At 46.3% G+C, this 14,571-nt stretch overlaps 1 protein-coding gene across 2 annotated transcripts in view; it reads left to right on the top strand.

The window, feature by feature from the left end:
- Nucleotides 1-2,310: 2,310 nt before the first annotated feature.
- The window catches only part of RBM47 (RNA binding motif protein 47), a 73,014-nt gene continuing 60,753 nt past the window's right edge, over nt 2,311-14,571 (top strand). For both annotated transcript variants that reach the window (XM_015862451.3, XM_085545569.1), the window contains exon 1: nt 2,311-3,222. The gene's annotated coding sequence lies outside the window, so the exon portion shown is untranslated. The remainder of the gene's footprint in view (nt 3,223-14,571) is intronic.

The raw sequence follows: 14,571 nt of genomic DNA on the forward strand, positions 1-14,571 counted from the left end.
TTTGAATTGGGATCTGTAAACCCCAGCATGATAGGAAATACTCCACCTATTGCCACAAGCACTGTGTCTCATGTGGCACTACTGCTCTAGTCTGGATGCCCATTAAACAGCTGTGTGCAGATGCATCATAGACAGCCCCACACCTGCTCAGGTGTGTGGCAGGTGTGGTGCCTTGCAATCTCATGTGGGCCTATGGTAAGTGTCTGTCACATAGAAAGAGTGGGTGCTACCTGTATTTTGATTGCCAGGTGAGCTGTTGCCTGGCATTTGCTCTAGCTGGAAACCCCATGCTGTAGCTCCTTTACCTGCAGCTGAACTGATCTAGGGAAAATGATAAACATTTTTTTATCCTTGGTAACTTCAAAGCAAACCCAACCCGAAACCTCCACCAGAAACAAAGGAATGAACTCACCTTCATAGAGGGAGCTGCAGTCTCCCCAGCCTGCCCAGCAGTGGAAGGATGACCTGAAGTAGGATGGCTGGCACAGCTGGTAGTACAAGGGGAAGTTTTTGTTTTCCAGCATTCTGGATAGAACTACTCTTGTGGTTTTTGGACAGGGATACATCAGTCAAAGAGCTGAACTTCTAACAGAGTGCCTTATAGAAGCTGGTTCTGTGCTGGTGCAGCCAAAGCTCTCAGTAATAAAGCTGCTTCCTGGATGGTACATTCATATTTCTTCCCAGTTTCTATATCATGTGTTGGATTTTAATGAAGAATCTAATTTAAAAGAAACAATTTGCATGTGTTGGCAAAAGAAAAAGCCCCTCTGCCTACAACTCCTGCTCCCCTGAGCAGAGCAAATGGAGTGTGAGCTGTCCCTATATAAGGCGGACAGCCTGGGCACACTTATCAGACAAGAACGTTGTGAGAAGGCCTTGCTGTCAGAAAATAGGACCAAGTTTTTGAGGAAGATGATGCTAGAATACTTCAGAGATGTCATTACTGCTGAGACAATCAATTTGCTTTTCTGGACTATTTTTCTTTAGACAATGTTTGCAGCTAATATTAAGTTCTCATTTCAAGCACTTAATGGCAATTTCCCCCATGATTATTTGCACACTGATACTGGTAAGTTTTGAAAGCTTTTTTTATTCTTGCCCCATTTGCTAACACTGGAACTGCATCCCTTTATCAACTTTTGAATGATGATAGTTGGAAGGGAACACACTGCTCACTTGAACTTTGCAATATTTGGCTCTTTGGCTTTGTTATACCCGCAGTGGCTTGATTCTTCTGTTCCTACCCAAAGCAAAACTTCCCTAGGGAGTCAAGTGTGGCTGGCTTAGGTAAAGCCAATAGGAGTTTTCTCATCTAGAAAATAAATAAATTAATTACTAAATTGCAATTAGATGGATATACATTTAGAAGGATAAACTGCTTTCAAAAACTCTAGATCATAGAATAGTAGTAAAGCAGTATCACAGGAGAGGTGAGGTGCTGGAACAGGCTGCCCCAAAAGTCTGTGGATGCCCCATCCCTGGAGGTGTTTAAGCCCAGCTTGGATGGGGCCCTGGGCAACCTGGTCTAGTATTAAGTGTGGAAGTTGGTGGCCCTGCCTGTGGCAGTGGAGTTGGAACTCAATGACCCTTTGGGTCCCTTCTAACCCAAACCATTCTATGGTTCTATGATCACATCTCTCTGCCTGGCCATAACTCACAGAAGCTAATTTGGGGGGAAATCAACCATAAACTGCAGGAATATCATCTGCAGGGAAACAAACACAGAAAGAAGATTTTTAGATGACTGCTTATGGGAAATGTTGGTCTACTTGCATACATACAACTAAATATTGCCTGTATTAAGCTTTCTGACAGCAAAAAAAGAATGGTATTTGAACATAAGTTACCTCAGGGAGAAGCTGAAACCTTATTTTTCTTAACACTGTAATTATGCAAGCAGGAATTACTACTTAAAACAAAAATTGGATTGTGTGTGCTTCCAGTTCCAGTTAGTTTATTCACAAACTGAATTGGATCTCTGCTGGTTGGTTCTATCTACCGTAAATAGGTCTCTTGCTCTGTCCCTGTGCATCAAAGCCCACAGCCAGGTGCAGACAGCAAAGGGATGGCCAAGGTTGCGGTCCGGCTCCCTTGTTCCTGTAGGCATTCAAGGCAGAGGGCAGACGGATCCCTCAGAGGTTAAATGAAGGCTCGGCCGCTGTTGTTACAAACTAGTTTCTCTCTTCTGTCCCTTCCCTAAAACCAGATGTAACCTCCGGCCAGAAAATGCTAAAATGTGGCACACCTCTGAGCGCTGCGGTGGGCTGAGAGGATCCGAGCAGCACGAGGGCTTCTCCCCCAGCTCTGCTGGCTGCGGCGATGCGCTCCTGCCGGTATGGGCGGCTTGTCTTCTCTTCAAACCTCCGTCCGCCCGAGGGATGCGGATGGCCGAAGGGGAGATTTCCCGGCCTGACAGTAGCAATAAATAAATAAATAAATAAATAAATAAATAAAGTCGCCGATTTAGCCTTTAAAGATCAAATAGAATCTCTACCTCCCTCAATATTTTCAGTAAAGCTGCTCTAGAAGTTCGCTTCCTTCCTTCCAGCCTTTGCATCTCTACAGGTTTCCCTCTATTTTTTCATCTGCCCTCCTGGAACAAGAGGAATGCACTGGCCGGGCGCCAGCCAGGGCTCAGCGCGGGGTAACGTTTCACTTCAGATTTACGGGAAGGTGTTGGGAGTAAGAATCTGGTTTGGTGAGTTTGGGGCAGGGAGTAGCCAAGAGACAACCTTGCTACTGTGAGCGCGGGGAGGAGAGGGGGGGACGACAAAAAAAACATAAAACCGGCCCGGAGCTGGGGGAGATCCCGGCTTTTACTCCCCGGGGTCTGGGAGTGCGCTGAGCTCCGCAGAGGGGAAGAGGCGAGCGCTCCCCAGTCCCAGCCCAGCCCCAATCTCAGCCCAACCCCGGTCCCAGTCCAGCCCCATCTCCGCGCCGCTCCGCTTCGCGCAGGAATGTGCGGCTTAGCGCAGGGGCTTTGGCTGAGCTGCTGAGCGCGGGGCTCTCCCCACGTCTTACTTCTCAAAAAGAAAAAAAAAAAAAAAAAAAAGTACATTGAGCCAAGAGAGGAGGCTCGGATCGGCTGTTGCTGCGAGCGGTAGCGTTGCGAGGAGTTGCTCAACTCTCACTTAGCAGCGGGGCCGGAGGGACAATGCGCTAGAGATCGCTGCCCCACGGCTTCGCCCTCCCCGGATGGTGCCGGCGTCGGCGGGGCTGCAGGTAGGTACCGCGTGTTGCTCCGTCGGGAGGGCAGCGGAGCGGGACAGAAGTTTGTTCAGACTATACATTTGGGAACGCGGCTGTTGATTATTTCTGTGTCTATGTATATTTTTTCTGTGAGTGGGAGGCAAGGAGAAAGGGTTGCGAAGGAGTTTTGGGGGTCCCTTCTAGTGCCTCACTGCGAGCAGGTGACAGACGAGGGGTAGCAACAAGTAGTAACCGGGGGCAGGGAGAGAGTCACCTGCGGGCGAGAAACTCAGAAATAAGTGGGACTTTCGTCCGTGTCAAAGCAAATCCGCAGCCCCCGATGTATTTGAGGACCTTTCTGAAGGAGCGTTTGGTTTGTTTGGCTGTTCCTTGTTTCCGACGCAAAGCACGGCAGTGTGTGCAGCACGCTCAGGGCTGGCAGGTGGGCACTGCTCAGCGCCGGCAGCGCAGCAATAGGATCTGAGCTGGGAAAAGTTTCTGATGTCCGTTTGCAATGCACAGATCGGCCGGGGAGGAGGTCAGGACTCGTCTTTGCGCTGAGTGTGTGTGACTAGATGGGAAATGCCGGGGGCTTCTTATTCGTGTTGTAAGGAGTTGCTGTGAGTTTGCTGTCGTTTTGTTTCAGGAGGAAATCTGCACAGCTCGTTTCCTTTTAGGAATTTAAAATAAACCTTTACGCTGAGGCTGGCTGGGACCCAGCAGACCGCGATATCCCTCCCAGCCTTCTCAGCACCAGAGGGCAGGATGGGGAGATGGGGCTGCAAGGATCCCCCCTAGAGAGGCAGCTCGAGCAGCCCGCCGGTGCCTCCGAGCCCCAGGCACGGTGCGGCCCGGCCCGCAGCCGCCGGACTCCGGGGGCACCGTGGGTGCTGCGGTCCCGCAGGGCTCGGGGCGGAGCAGTGCGGTGCGGGAGGCCGCTCCCGTCCCGGCGCTCCGATAAGGCCGACCCGCGTGTCCGGCCGGCCCGTGCCAGCGGGGCTGACAGGCCAACAAGCTGTCTGGGAGATAAACGGAGAGACAAACACTCTCCTTGCGCGCTTGGCCTCGTTCTCTTCCCGGCACAGTTTTCCACTCCCTCCCTCCGGCTTTTTTTTTTAACCCGCTGGAGCCGAGGGCAGGTGCTGCTGCCCTGCATCCCCGCGGGGCTTGATCTGTGGGGCTGCCGGGCACTGCGGTGTCCCGGGACACGGCAAAACACAGCCCAGCGCTGGGGGTTGTTAGGGAAGCAGTTGGAGCCGACTGCCGGGTCAGTACAGTCGCTAATCGCGGCAGCCCGGGACGAGAAATCTTTGTTTGAAGTTTTAGAATGTGAAGGAATGCGCTGCTTGCAATAAAGCGGATTTAAAAATGTCGAGAGCCTTGGAATTAAAGTATTTAACGTAAGCAGCAGAGATGGCAAAGCCTTCGGGGAGCATTGCTTCAATGAGAGCTTGCCCTGGGGTCTGCTGTCAGGGTTGGGCACAGTTTCAGGGTGTAGTTGGGCAAACTGTAGAAACAAAAACGAAACGAAACGAAGCGAAACAAAACAAAAGACTCAAACCACTTGGATATGAAGCAGAACAGCCTTTTGCTGGTAGCTGTTAAAAATATTTAATCACAGAAAACCTACATGGCAATTCTTACTTCTGCCATCATAGATGTATTATTGGCTCTGACAACCAGTCAAAACGATTGATATGGTTTTAACTGAGTTCTGAAGCTGTGGATGTTGGACTGGGCAACACTGTATTCAAAATGTACCAATGTCTTATTTTTCTTTAAGAACAACTTGGGGAAATGGCCTGAGGGTTACTCTGGAATGGGGCTCCAACACACGTGTGCTCATAGCGCTGTGGGTGACAAACTCCAGCAGATTCTGTAATCTTATGGGTGAAGCAGTAACTTACTCTCAGCTTTTCATTCAGTCTGCTGGTCTTGACTGCCTGTTCATGATCTTCCAAATCACCAATGCTCTGATTTAGTGAGCACTTTAATACTGTGCTTTCCATGAAGAAATGGTGATAGATACCTGAGTCACCATCTGCTGAAATTAACAGATATCAGTGACTTCGATGAAAGTAAAGATCAAATTTGCTTTTTAGTATGGAAATACATCTGATGGTTTGATCACGGAGGGGCAATCTCCATGCATGCGTATCATTGTCTCCTTAGTGAGGAGTTTAGATCCTCAGATAACCAATGACCTACACCCACAAACTAGCTTAAGTCACTTTGAAATATGTCTTGTACGGGGATTTTTAGGTGCCATTTTCAAGGTTCTAAGTCCTACAAACAGGGCATTTTTTGCACTGCACTTTGGAAGAAGGAAGAACTCTGACCTTTATCTTTCCAGTGAGAGGCCTAAAATAATATTTCTCTTTGGTTGTTCTTTGTGTTGGCTTTTTGTTCAATAAAATACTTCTGGGTACACCTAGCTCTTGCCAAGATCAGGAACATCTTCTCAGTAGCCTTGCAGAGACAATGTAGGCTTTGTATAGCTGTGGCTGTTGGGGTTTTGGTGACACAGTAAACTCAACAGAGCAAAGCAACTTCTTAATAACTGCAAAGCTGCCTACCTGATATTTGAGGGCATTTTTGTCCTTTCCAGCCTTTCATTTCCCATGATCACAAGCAAGCTTTCATTTGAAAAGAAGAGAGAGTTTTTTGTTATGTATTTTTGAAGACAAGGCATATGTTTTACAAAACATACTTAGGGACTGGATCTTGCATTTTAACCAGTTGGGTCAGATAGCAGAGGCTAAATCAGTAGGGATGGCTCATTTGGCATGACACGGAAAAAAGCTGCAAATGCATGAGAAATCTCTGCCATGTGGTATAAAAGAATCATAAGACAAAAGTAACTTTCAGCTGTTTCTAAAGCAGGCAAGGCTTTAGCAGCCACTGCAAAATGAAATTCTCTCTGTCCTATTCATCAATACAAGAACCATCTGGAAATCCACCCTGTAGAAGCACCACTCCAAGTGATGTCATTCAGGGTTCATACTGGCATTTTGCCCCTGAGAAACCAGTGAATATTCTTGAATTTTACCTTGAAATAAACTGAAAAACTTTAGTTTGGTTGAGTTCTCAGTAGAAGCAAAGGAGTTATTAGTTATTGCATGGTCATAATCCTGGAGTTCCTGACTGGGGTGTTAAGAGCTGTGTGTACCCAGATGCCACTGCATTAAATGCGTAGTGAGATACAATAGCGGGGCAAGGTGGAGCAAAGCACTGAGAATGGTAAACTATGTTGGCTGGCGGAGGGGTGAGTGCTGCCACTGGATGCTGCTGTGCTATTTCAGCACACGGGGTAACGTATTTTATTTCTTAGAGAATGAAGAGCTGATAAACAGAAGCACAAAAGTGAACTGTTTACTCAAGGCATAAGGCTACAAAAATGACCCTTGTGATAGCATTTGGAAGTTGACTGCAGTTATGAAAGTCAGAGGAAAGGATGTCCCCATCATGGAGATCATGAGAGGACAAGGGCCCAGAATGGAGTTTTAACTATGAGGATGAGTAGAACAAGCAACATTTTGGCCAGGGAAGCAGAAGCTTCAAGAGGTTTTGGCTGCACCTTGAAAGCAAGGCCTTCCAAACAAGAATTGTGCCCTGCCTGGAACAAGGATAGTAACTGTCACTAAGGAAAGAGAGATTTGGGATATATCCATGAGATATCACATGCTTTATGCATGTTGAGCAGGAAGCAGTGGCTGGGCTTTGAGTAGACGGCAGCAGAAGTGGATGAGGGGCATCAGTTGTGTTAATAGTGGTGGGAAAGCAAAGCAAAAGGGTTTGAACTGTGAGGAGAATGTGCAATTAAACTTGGTAGAAAGATGAGGGTTGAAAGCAAAAGGAAGTCATCAGGGTTGGTGGAGTGGACATCACAGGAAGGCTGAATGATGGGACTAGTGGGGGAGTCTAATGGGTGGTGCTGAATGGGACCACTTGAACATTAGTGCAGGGAAAAGAGCCTGGAGGTAGAGAGCCTGGAGCCTTAAAAGTGCATGTCAAATGAACAGCTTATTTCTGAGTGAGAGAAAGGAATCAAAGCAGAAGAGGGAGTAGGTGAGGCAGGCAAGGGTTAAGATGAACCACTGACATAAATTCTCCATATTGTGAGGAAAAGAGGAAGACAGAGAATCAAAATCAGAGGAGGAAGGTGGAGGAACTGGATGACCAGGAGGTGTCTGCAAGGCAGGGAGGAGGAAGTGAGAGATCTTCATAGAAAGAGTGAGAGGGTGGGGAAAAAGGTCAACCTGCTGGGTACAGTCTGGTCCCTAGTAGGGAAAAATCTGAGAGGAGATACTTAGCTAGGGTTGGAAAGTCTTGCTGTTGAAGCAACAAGCAGGGAAGGGACCTGGAGAGAAGGAAGCACAAAGAGACTGTAGTTAACAGGTCTTTAAAGCTGGAATATGTGCTCTAGGATGCACAGAAATAGTGGGTATGAGGGCTGGGCAGGCACCATGCAAGGCACAACTGTGGGAGCTTTCAAGGCTGGAGAGAAGGGACGTGCCCAACTGAGGAAAAATGGAACCAGCAACAAGGAGGGAAGGTAGAGGTAGGCATGAGTGCACATGCAGAGACCTGTTCCCAAGGCTGTTTTACAGTAGAAGAGCACATTCAGTTCACCTTAATAAAATATTCACATTGTTACTGTGACCTTAGTCTTTGTCCATGCCATGTGTGTGCTTTTGGCAGTAAAATTCCTGTTGGCTGTGGATACTTCAGTTTCACCAGATTTCATGCTCTGGTATCCTAGTCTTTATGTGAGTGCTGCTCCTCACAGGCAGCACTACTCTGCCATTAGGATTCACATTAAAGATAGTACTAACGAGGTACCAGAAGCTCACAAGATCTTCGCAGCTGGTAAATCTGTGGGAAGGGAGACATTTCATTGGTGGCTGTATTCAGTCGGTTGGGACTGCAGTACAGTCTGTCCTTTACTTCTTGGCCTTGTGAAGTGGGTGAGAGCAGGCGAGGCATGTTGGATGGATGGAAAGCTGTAAGTACCTCAGGTTGGATCAAAGCAATCTGCACCTATTGTTGCTGCCCTGTGTTGTGTCTTACTAGGTTTTTGTGGCATAACCAGATGGTGCTGACAAGGTTGTCTTCACCCCAAGGGCTCGCATAGCCCAGGAGCAAGATTGGTACAGAGCTCCCTCCAGGCAGAGAGGCTGACGTGTCCTCACAGCTACTCCTGCAGTTCCATGGCTGGGATCTCTGAATTCAGCCTGAAGGCTGAGCAATTAGGCAGGGCTTAGGAAGGAGAGCTGCAAGGCAGGGAGTGCTTTGTGGCGGGTCCCTATAATTGGCCTTAAGTTGTGCTAGAGGAGGTTCAGGTTGGACATCCAGAAACATTAATTCTCAGAAAGAGTGGTGAGGCATTGGAACAGGCTGCCCAGGGAGGTGGTGGAGTCGCCATCCCTAGAGGTATTCAAGAAACATTGCAGCTATGGCACTGAGGGACATGGTCAGTGGGCATGGTGGCAATGGGTTGACAGTTGGACTTGGTGATCTTAGTGATCTTTTGGTGATCTTTTCCAACCTTAATGATACTATGAGGTCAGGGTTTCCTCACAGGCAAGCAGGTGCACTGAGTGAGCATGCTGGATGGTGAGTGAGATCTGCAGAGTGCAAGCAAAGGACAACTAAGTGACTTCCATAGGAGCAAATTGTATTGAGCAATCATAAATAACAAGGCTTCCAGCTGCCCCTTTTACACACTGAAGTACTGAGTGTTGTCTTACCTGCATGAATCCCAGGTCAGGCTGGGTGTGCATGGAATAACTGGTTCCAGACACCACATGGGTGGCTGGGCTGTCTGGTATGTGAAGGTGCCCCTTGGGCTGTTCCCTGACCCATGGCTCACTCTGGTGTTCACAAGCCCTTCTTTGAGATGCCTTTCCAAGTTCAGGATGTTTTTTGCTTGATATATATATATAATTTTTTCTGCAAGTATCTCTCTACAAAGTTACACTCTCAGCAGTAAGACAGACTGAGAGCTGACATAAGTTTTTATTGTCTGATAGCTGTATGATTCTAAGCCACAAAATTCTTGTGGAAATTCCTGGCCATCCATATTGCCACCTGCCTTGGGACAGTTTATTTGCTCCCTGTCTGGATGATGTACGGGGCATGGTACAAAGTCTACAGCTCTTGTGGATGCAGAATGAACTGCCAGAAGCCCTAAGCACAGTTAGGTATTGCTAAACTGAGGCACTGCTGGCCTTGGTGGTTGATGTTCTCATCACAATGATAAAAGCACGGGAAAAGGAGATGTTTTGCTTGTGGAACAGTTCCAGGGTGTATTTCAATTAATTAATTTATTTTTTTCCTGGTGGCCTTTCTTATACACATATCAGTCATCACTGACATCAGTGAGCTTCAAGTGCTCTCGTAACCTCCATATGTGAAGAGGACAAGGTTTTAGTAAATGTAACTTTGCAGCTGTTTGGGGAATACCTTGTTTCTTTTATCCAGATGTAGACTCCTCTGTATATGCACAACTGTCAACGCAAATGAGTCTCAGTGTTGTATTTTTAATTCCCAAAGCACTGCCCTTCTGCTGTCAGTGTCTGGGTGCCAAATGTTTGGTTGGATCTTGAGGTATCAGTTTTCCATCGCTATGCCATCATTTCCCAACAATAGATAGGAAATCTATATATTTCTCTCTTTCCTTGTGAAACACTAGAGATGTGTTCTTGAGGAGTGCTATGGGAGACAGGCTGCTGAGGAACATAGTGATCATTCGTGAGGGACAGTAGCGATGCACTTGCCTCTAGCATAAAGCATTTTCTTTCTGAATTTTCCAATAGACTCAACAATGTTTTGTTGTGTTTCTGGTTGTTGTTGTTTTTGTTTTAATAAGTAAGTTGTCTTTAAACAATATTTAGATTTCCAAAGAATATGAAAGCAAAACTGCTGATTGTGCAATATTCTTACTGATGGGCAGAGTAATGAACGTAGTTTTATGAAAAAATGCCATATATCCAGAGAGCTTCTGTGAAATCCTAGAAGTTTAGGCTTGTAATCAAACTTCTTGCTGGTAACCGTGAAAATCAGGTCAAGGTCAGAGCTCACCATGAATATTGTGCGTTCTCAAGGCACAGACTGTGCAGGGAAACCAGTGCTCTGTAAGCTGGGATGGAAGTTTGCACATCTTTGGACATAACTTCATATTTTTAATATGAGGGTAACTGTATATTCTTTGGTTCTGCACTCTAATCAGAAAGGATCCTGCTGTAGTTTGGAGCTGTAATCATGCTGCCATGGGGCGGGCACAAGGCTATCTGCCCCCATGTGCAGTCATGCCCCAACAACACCCACAAACGGGTCAGACAAACCCTTTCCAGATCTATGGCAAGTGCAAAGAGGATCAGATAAGCTTAGTAGTCATTGTGCAACTTTCTTTCTGAGCTCTGGATTCAAAGCAAAACTCAGCCAAAACCACAAGGCTGAAACTCTGGTGGACTCCACGCACAGCATGCAATATGGCAGCCAGCACGCAGCCCATCCTGCTGACTCACTGCTTCTCCATCTTCCCCTGCCTCCCTTCACCTTCTGGCACAAGTGCTAGTTTCTGGAGCCACTGTGTCCTTGGGTCTCTCTGCCTGTGTATAATGGCAATGTTGGGTCTGTGAGTGTAGTCCCCTGGTCCTGGAGCAGGGTGGGTGTTTGCAGTGATGCAGAGCTAAGGGTTGCTCAGCCATGCTCCTTGGAGAGCATGGCATACCCACACTAGGTCAGAGTATTACATGGCTGGACACAGAGCTGCTGGTACCAGGGGAAAGCAGAAGGGGTGAACCTCCCTTCCACCAAGTTTAGGAATGCTGAGTGACATGGAAGGTGAAGGAACAAGGAATCAGACTGTTATTTTCAATTTCTTTCTACATTGTTCAAATCTGGGTTCCAGATGCAATGCCAAAATTCAGAGAGATGTTACCTCTGACCAGGGGAGCACAGACTTCATGTCTCCTAAAACAACACTGTGACATAAGCAGAATGCAAGAAGAGCAATGTTTCACTGCTGCTTCTATAGATCCAAACCATTTCTATTGCATTTCCTCTTCATCTAATCTTATCTATTCTGTGTTGCAATCCTTGCTGTGCTTCCCTATTTCCAAATCAAAGCACAGTCTTTCTGCAAAAATCTGAACCCTGCCTCCATTTTGAAACGTGGCCTGTTTTAAACAAAAGGCATCAGTTTGTTAATTCATTGTTAATCCTTACCTGGAAAGCAACTTGTGCCAAAACAGTTGCATTCTCAAAGCTCTTGTGAATGTCAGTCACTGCTGAAAAGTTTTCCTCTGAGCTCACGCAAACTATTGTTTGTATATGTGCAACAGGGTGTAGAACAAGCCAGACAAGAAGAAAATGAAATGCATACAAATGACAGGTTCTGCAGGAAGGACACAAGCACAAGGCTTAGGAAGCCCAGCTTTGCATCCCTGCCTCTCCAAGATGATTTGATCCTCTGTGAAAAATGGCATTTAAGCAGAATGTAAGCCTTTGGATATCACAGTTTCCATGAACTTTGTGAAGATTTCAACTGTTCATATCCAGAATACACTCTCACACTACTGTCTGAGCAAGACTTTAATTGTCATAGCATTAGGAGGCTGCTAGGTGCTTAGCAGTTTGACAGCAGTATTTAGGGGACCTAAAAGTGAAGACAGCAAAGAAAAAATGCTGGGGCCCAGAAGGTCAGGCTGGATAAAGGAGAAAAGAAAGGAAAGAATGAGAAGAGATGTGGTGATAGGAGTAGGACACTGCCTGGAAAAGCTGACAGGGAGCAGGAAGGGTGATGGGAAGATATTATTTGATGAGAAAACTGAAATGGAGGGGACTGAGAATTACTGACTGGGCAAGGAGGCAGCAGCTGTGGGACCAGAATCCTGGAACTGCACCTATCTGAAATCTACATGCTGCATCATCTTACATACAGCCCCTTGGTGTGACTTTGGTTGTGGATCTGTTTGGGTTTTTTGTTTGTCTGTTTTTTTGTTTTTACCAGTTTGAAACAACAAAAAAAATGCCAATGTAAGAGCTTGGCAAGCAATGCACAGCTGCATCACAAACAACACTGTGTAATTCAGATGGTGCCAGATTTATACACTCTGTAAGCCTAATTTTCCTTCTGATGTATATTGTTGTAGGATGATCCATTCCCTTTGAAACGCTCAGTACTGGGTTTTGTTTGTTTGTTTGTTTGTTTGCTTGCTTTGCAGAGCTGTTGCCTTTTAACCTATATGAGGAGGAGGGTGATCAATGAGTAGTTTACTTTAGATATCTTCCCTGCTGTTCAGCATGTAAATGGTTGATTCTCTTTCACTGCTTTTGTCTGAAAAGAGAATTATTCCTCCTTGGCTTTTTATGTGGGACTCATCTCTTTAGCATTTAATTACTTCACAAACAGTAATGAGCTAAGCCACAATAACCACTTGATTCTGATTTACTAAAAAACAATAGAGACACAGAATGTAGATTAAGAAGTTCACTCTTGTGTTGTGTGCACAATTTAGGATGCCAGAGCCAGACACAAGAAGTTTTTATTAGTTAAATGTTTTCTACACGGGGACATGTACTTTAGGACTAGTTACAGATTACTATCAGGTCTAACAGGCTATTTGGTGTGAACAACAATAAACCTATTCCAACAAGCTGAATTGCTGCTTCCACTTTTCCCAAACAAGCTTTAGAATGACATCTCAATTTAAAAATCTGATTAAATTTAACAATAAGAAGTGGGTGGATAATCCAGAAATTAAATGTTTGATTTGCAGCAAAACAAATTTCCTCTTTTTGTGTGTGTGTGCATTTCAGCTGGCAATATGCATCAGTCACAGTGTCAGTCACACTGCTCGCCATATGACTTCCCAGATAACTGAGTTTTGTTGAAGATTCCCATTTTTGAAGGGCATTTCCTCGCGAGACCTCTCACAGCTCTCATCCTCTCCGCATCTGTAAGAAAACTGCAGATCAGAAAACGTTCCCACACCAAAATAAGGAACAAGCCATCAGTGACCATCTGCACAAAGCCTGGTTAAAATGACTTGGCCAGTGATAGACAGGAACTGGGTGCAAAGTGAGGACAGAAAGCACTTATCTAGACCCAACTCATCTGTCTCCACTGCAAGTTCCTTTCTTGCAGTTCATCCCCCACCGTGATGGTGGGGGTGGCAGCCATGTGAGCATGGCCACAAATGGAGGAGGTCAACAGATGTTGCAAGGGGCTGGGGTGGTGGGATCTGGTTTGCAGCACCCAGCTTCCAAATACTGGGTGCTCCTTGGAACATCTGGTAGGAAGAGTCTGGGGGGGATGTGGGGGGGATGCATGTCGAGAGACAAGTAGTTTGAGAACACCAGCCCCAGGCCACTGTGTAGTCTGAAGGAGAAACCACAAGAAGAGATCTCTTCAGTGTTGCCGCTTTAGGGCTGGGAATCTCAGGCTACAGTATCTATACTATAGCAAAGAGTGAACACTGGGTTCTCGTGGACCAGAGAGCTGCTGAGTTTAGCCCTGCAAGGCATGTGAGTGTAGTATTTTCCACTGACAGCACCGTGGCTGAAAAACAGCCTGTGGAAAAGATAAATGTGTCTGGTGTCCTTAGCAGGGCAAAATAAGAAAAGGAGGACTAAGGGGACTAAAAGGGAAGAGTCTACAGAAGACAAACTGTGGAACAGGTGTGGTGCCCTGAGTATTACCTTTGTGAGGTCTCCAGGCATGAGACATTTCTTTCCAGCACAACTCTGACCACCACATTATGCCTCTGCTACACTGTTGCTGTGGGTGCAGAGGTGCCCACTGCAGTGCTGCCCTTTGAATTTGGCAGGGTTGGTGTTCTGCCTTTGAATGGGTGAGACTTTCCCCTTCTCTAGAGCTGCCCTCAGACCTTCCATAAGAAAAGCCTTGGGGTTGGACTCGGTGATCTCTGAAGGCCCCTTCCAACCCCTACAATTCTGTGATTCTGTGACCTGAAGGATGCAGGATCCAAGCTTCTCTATTAATGTTAAAAGTCCCAGTGCAAGCTAGCAAAAGTTTGATATTATATATTCTTCTAAAGCAAAAGTGGACAAATGAAAGATACCCATTGCACTGGGTGCCATGGACTCACCAGGAAATGGCAACCTTTGCTCAAGCAGCATGAAATCTGCAGTCAGAAATGAAACCTGCCCAGTAAGTGTTGAGGATGGGGATGAAACCTATGGCTCCTGAATGGGCTGCAGTGCAGCAAATCACACTGTAGCATTCACTGAGCAAACCCAGGTTGTGAACATGGTTATGACAACTAGAGGGTGGATGACTCAGAGGCAGAGAAAAGGACATTAAAGAAGAGAGAGAGAGAGAGAGAAGGAGGGGTTTGCTCCCCTCTAATAGGC

This window comes from Coturnix japonica, chromosome 4, assembly GCF_054131305.1.
Source record: "Coturnix japonica strain WE chromosome 4, WE-NBRP24, whole genome shotgun sequence".
NCBI classification, from domain to species: domain Eukaryota; kingdom Metazoa; phylum Chordata; class Aves; order Galliformes; family Phasianidae; genus Coturnix; species Coturnix japonica.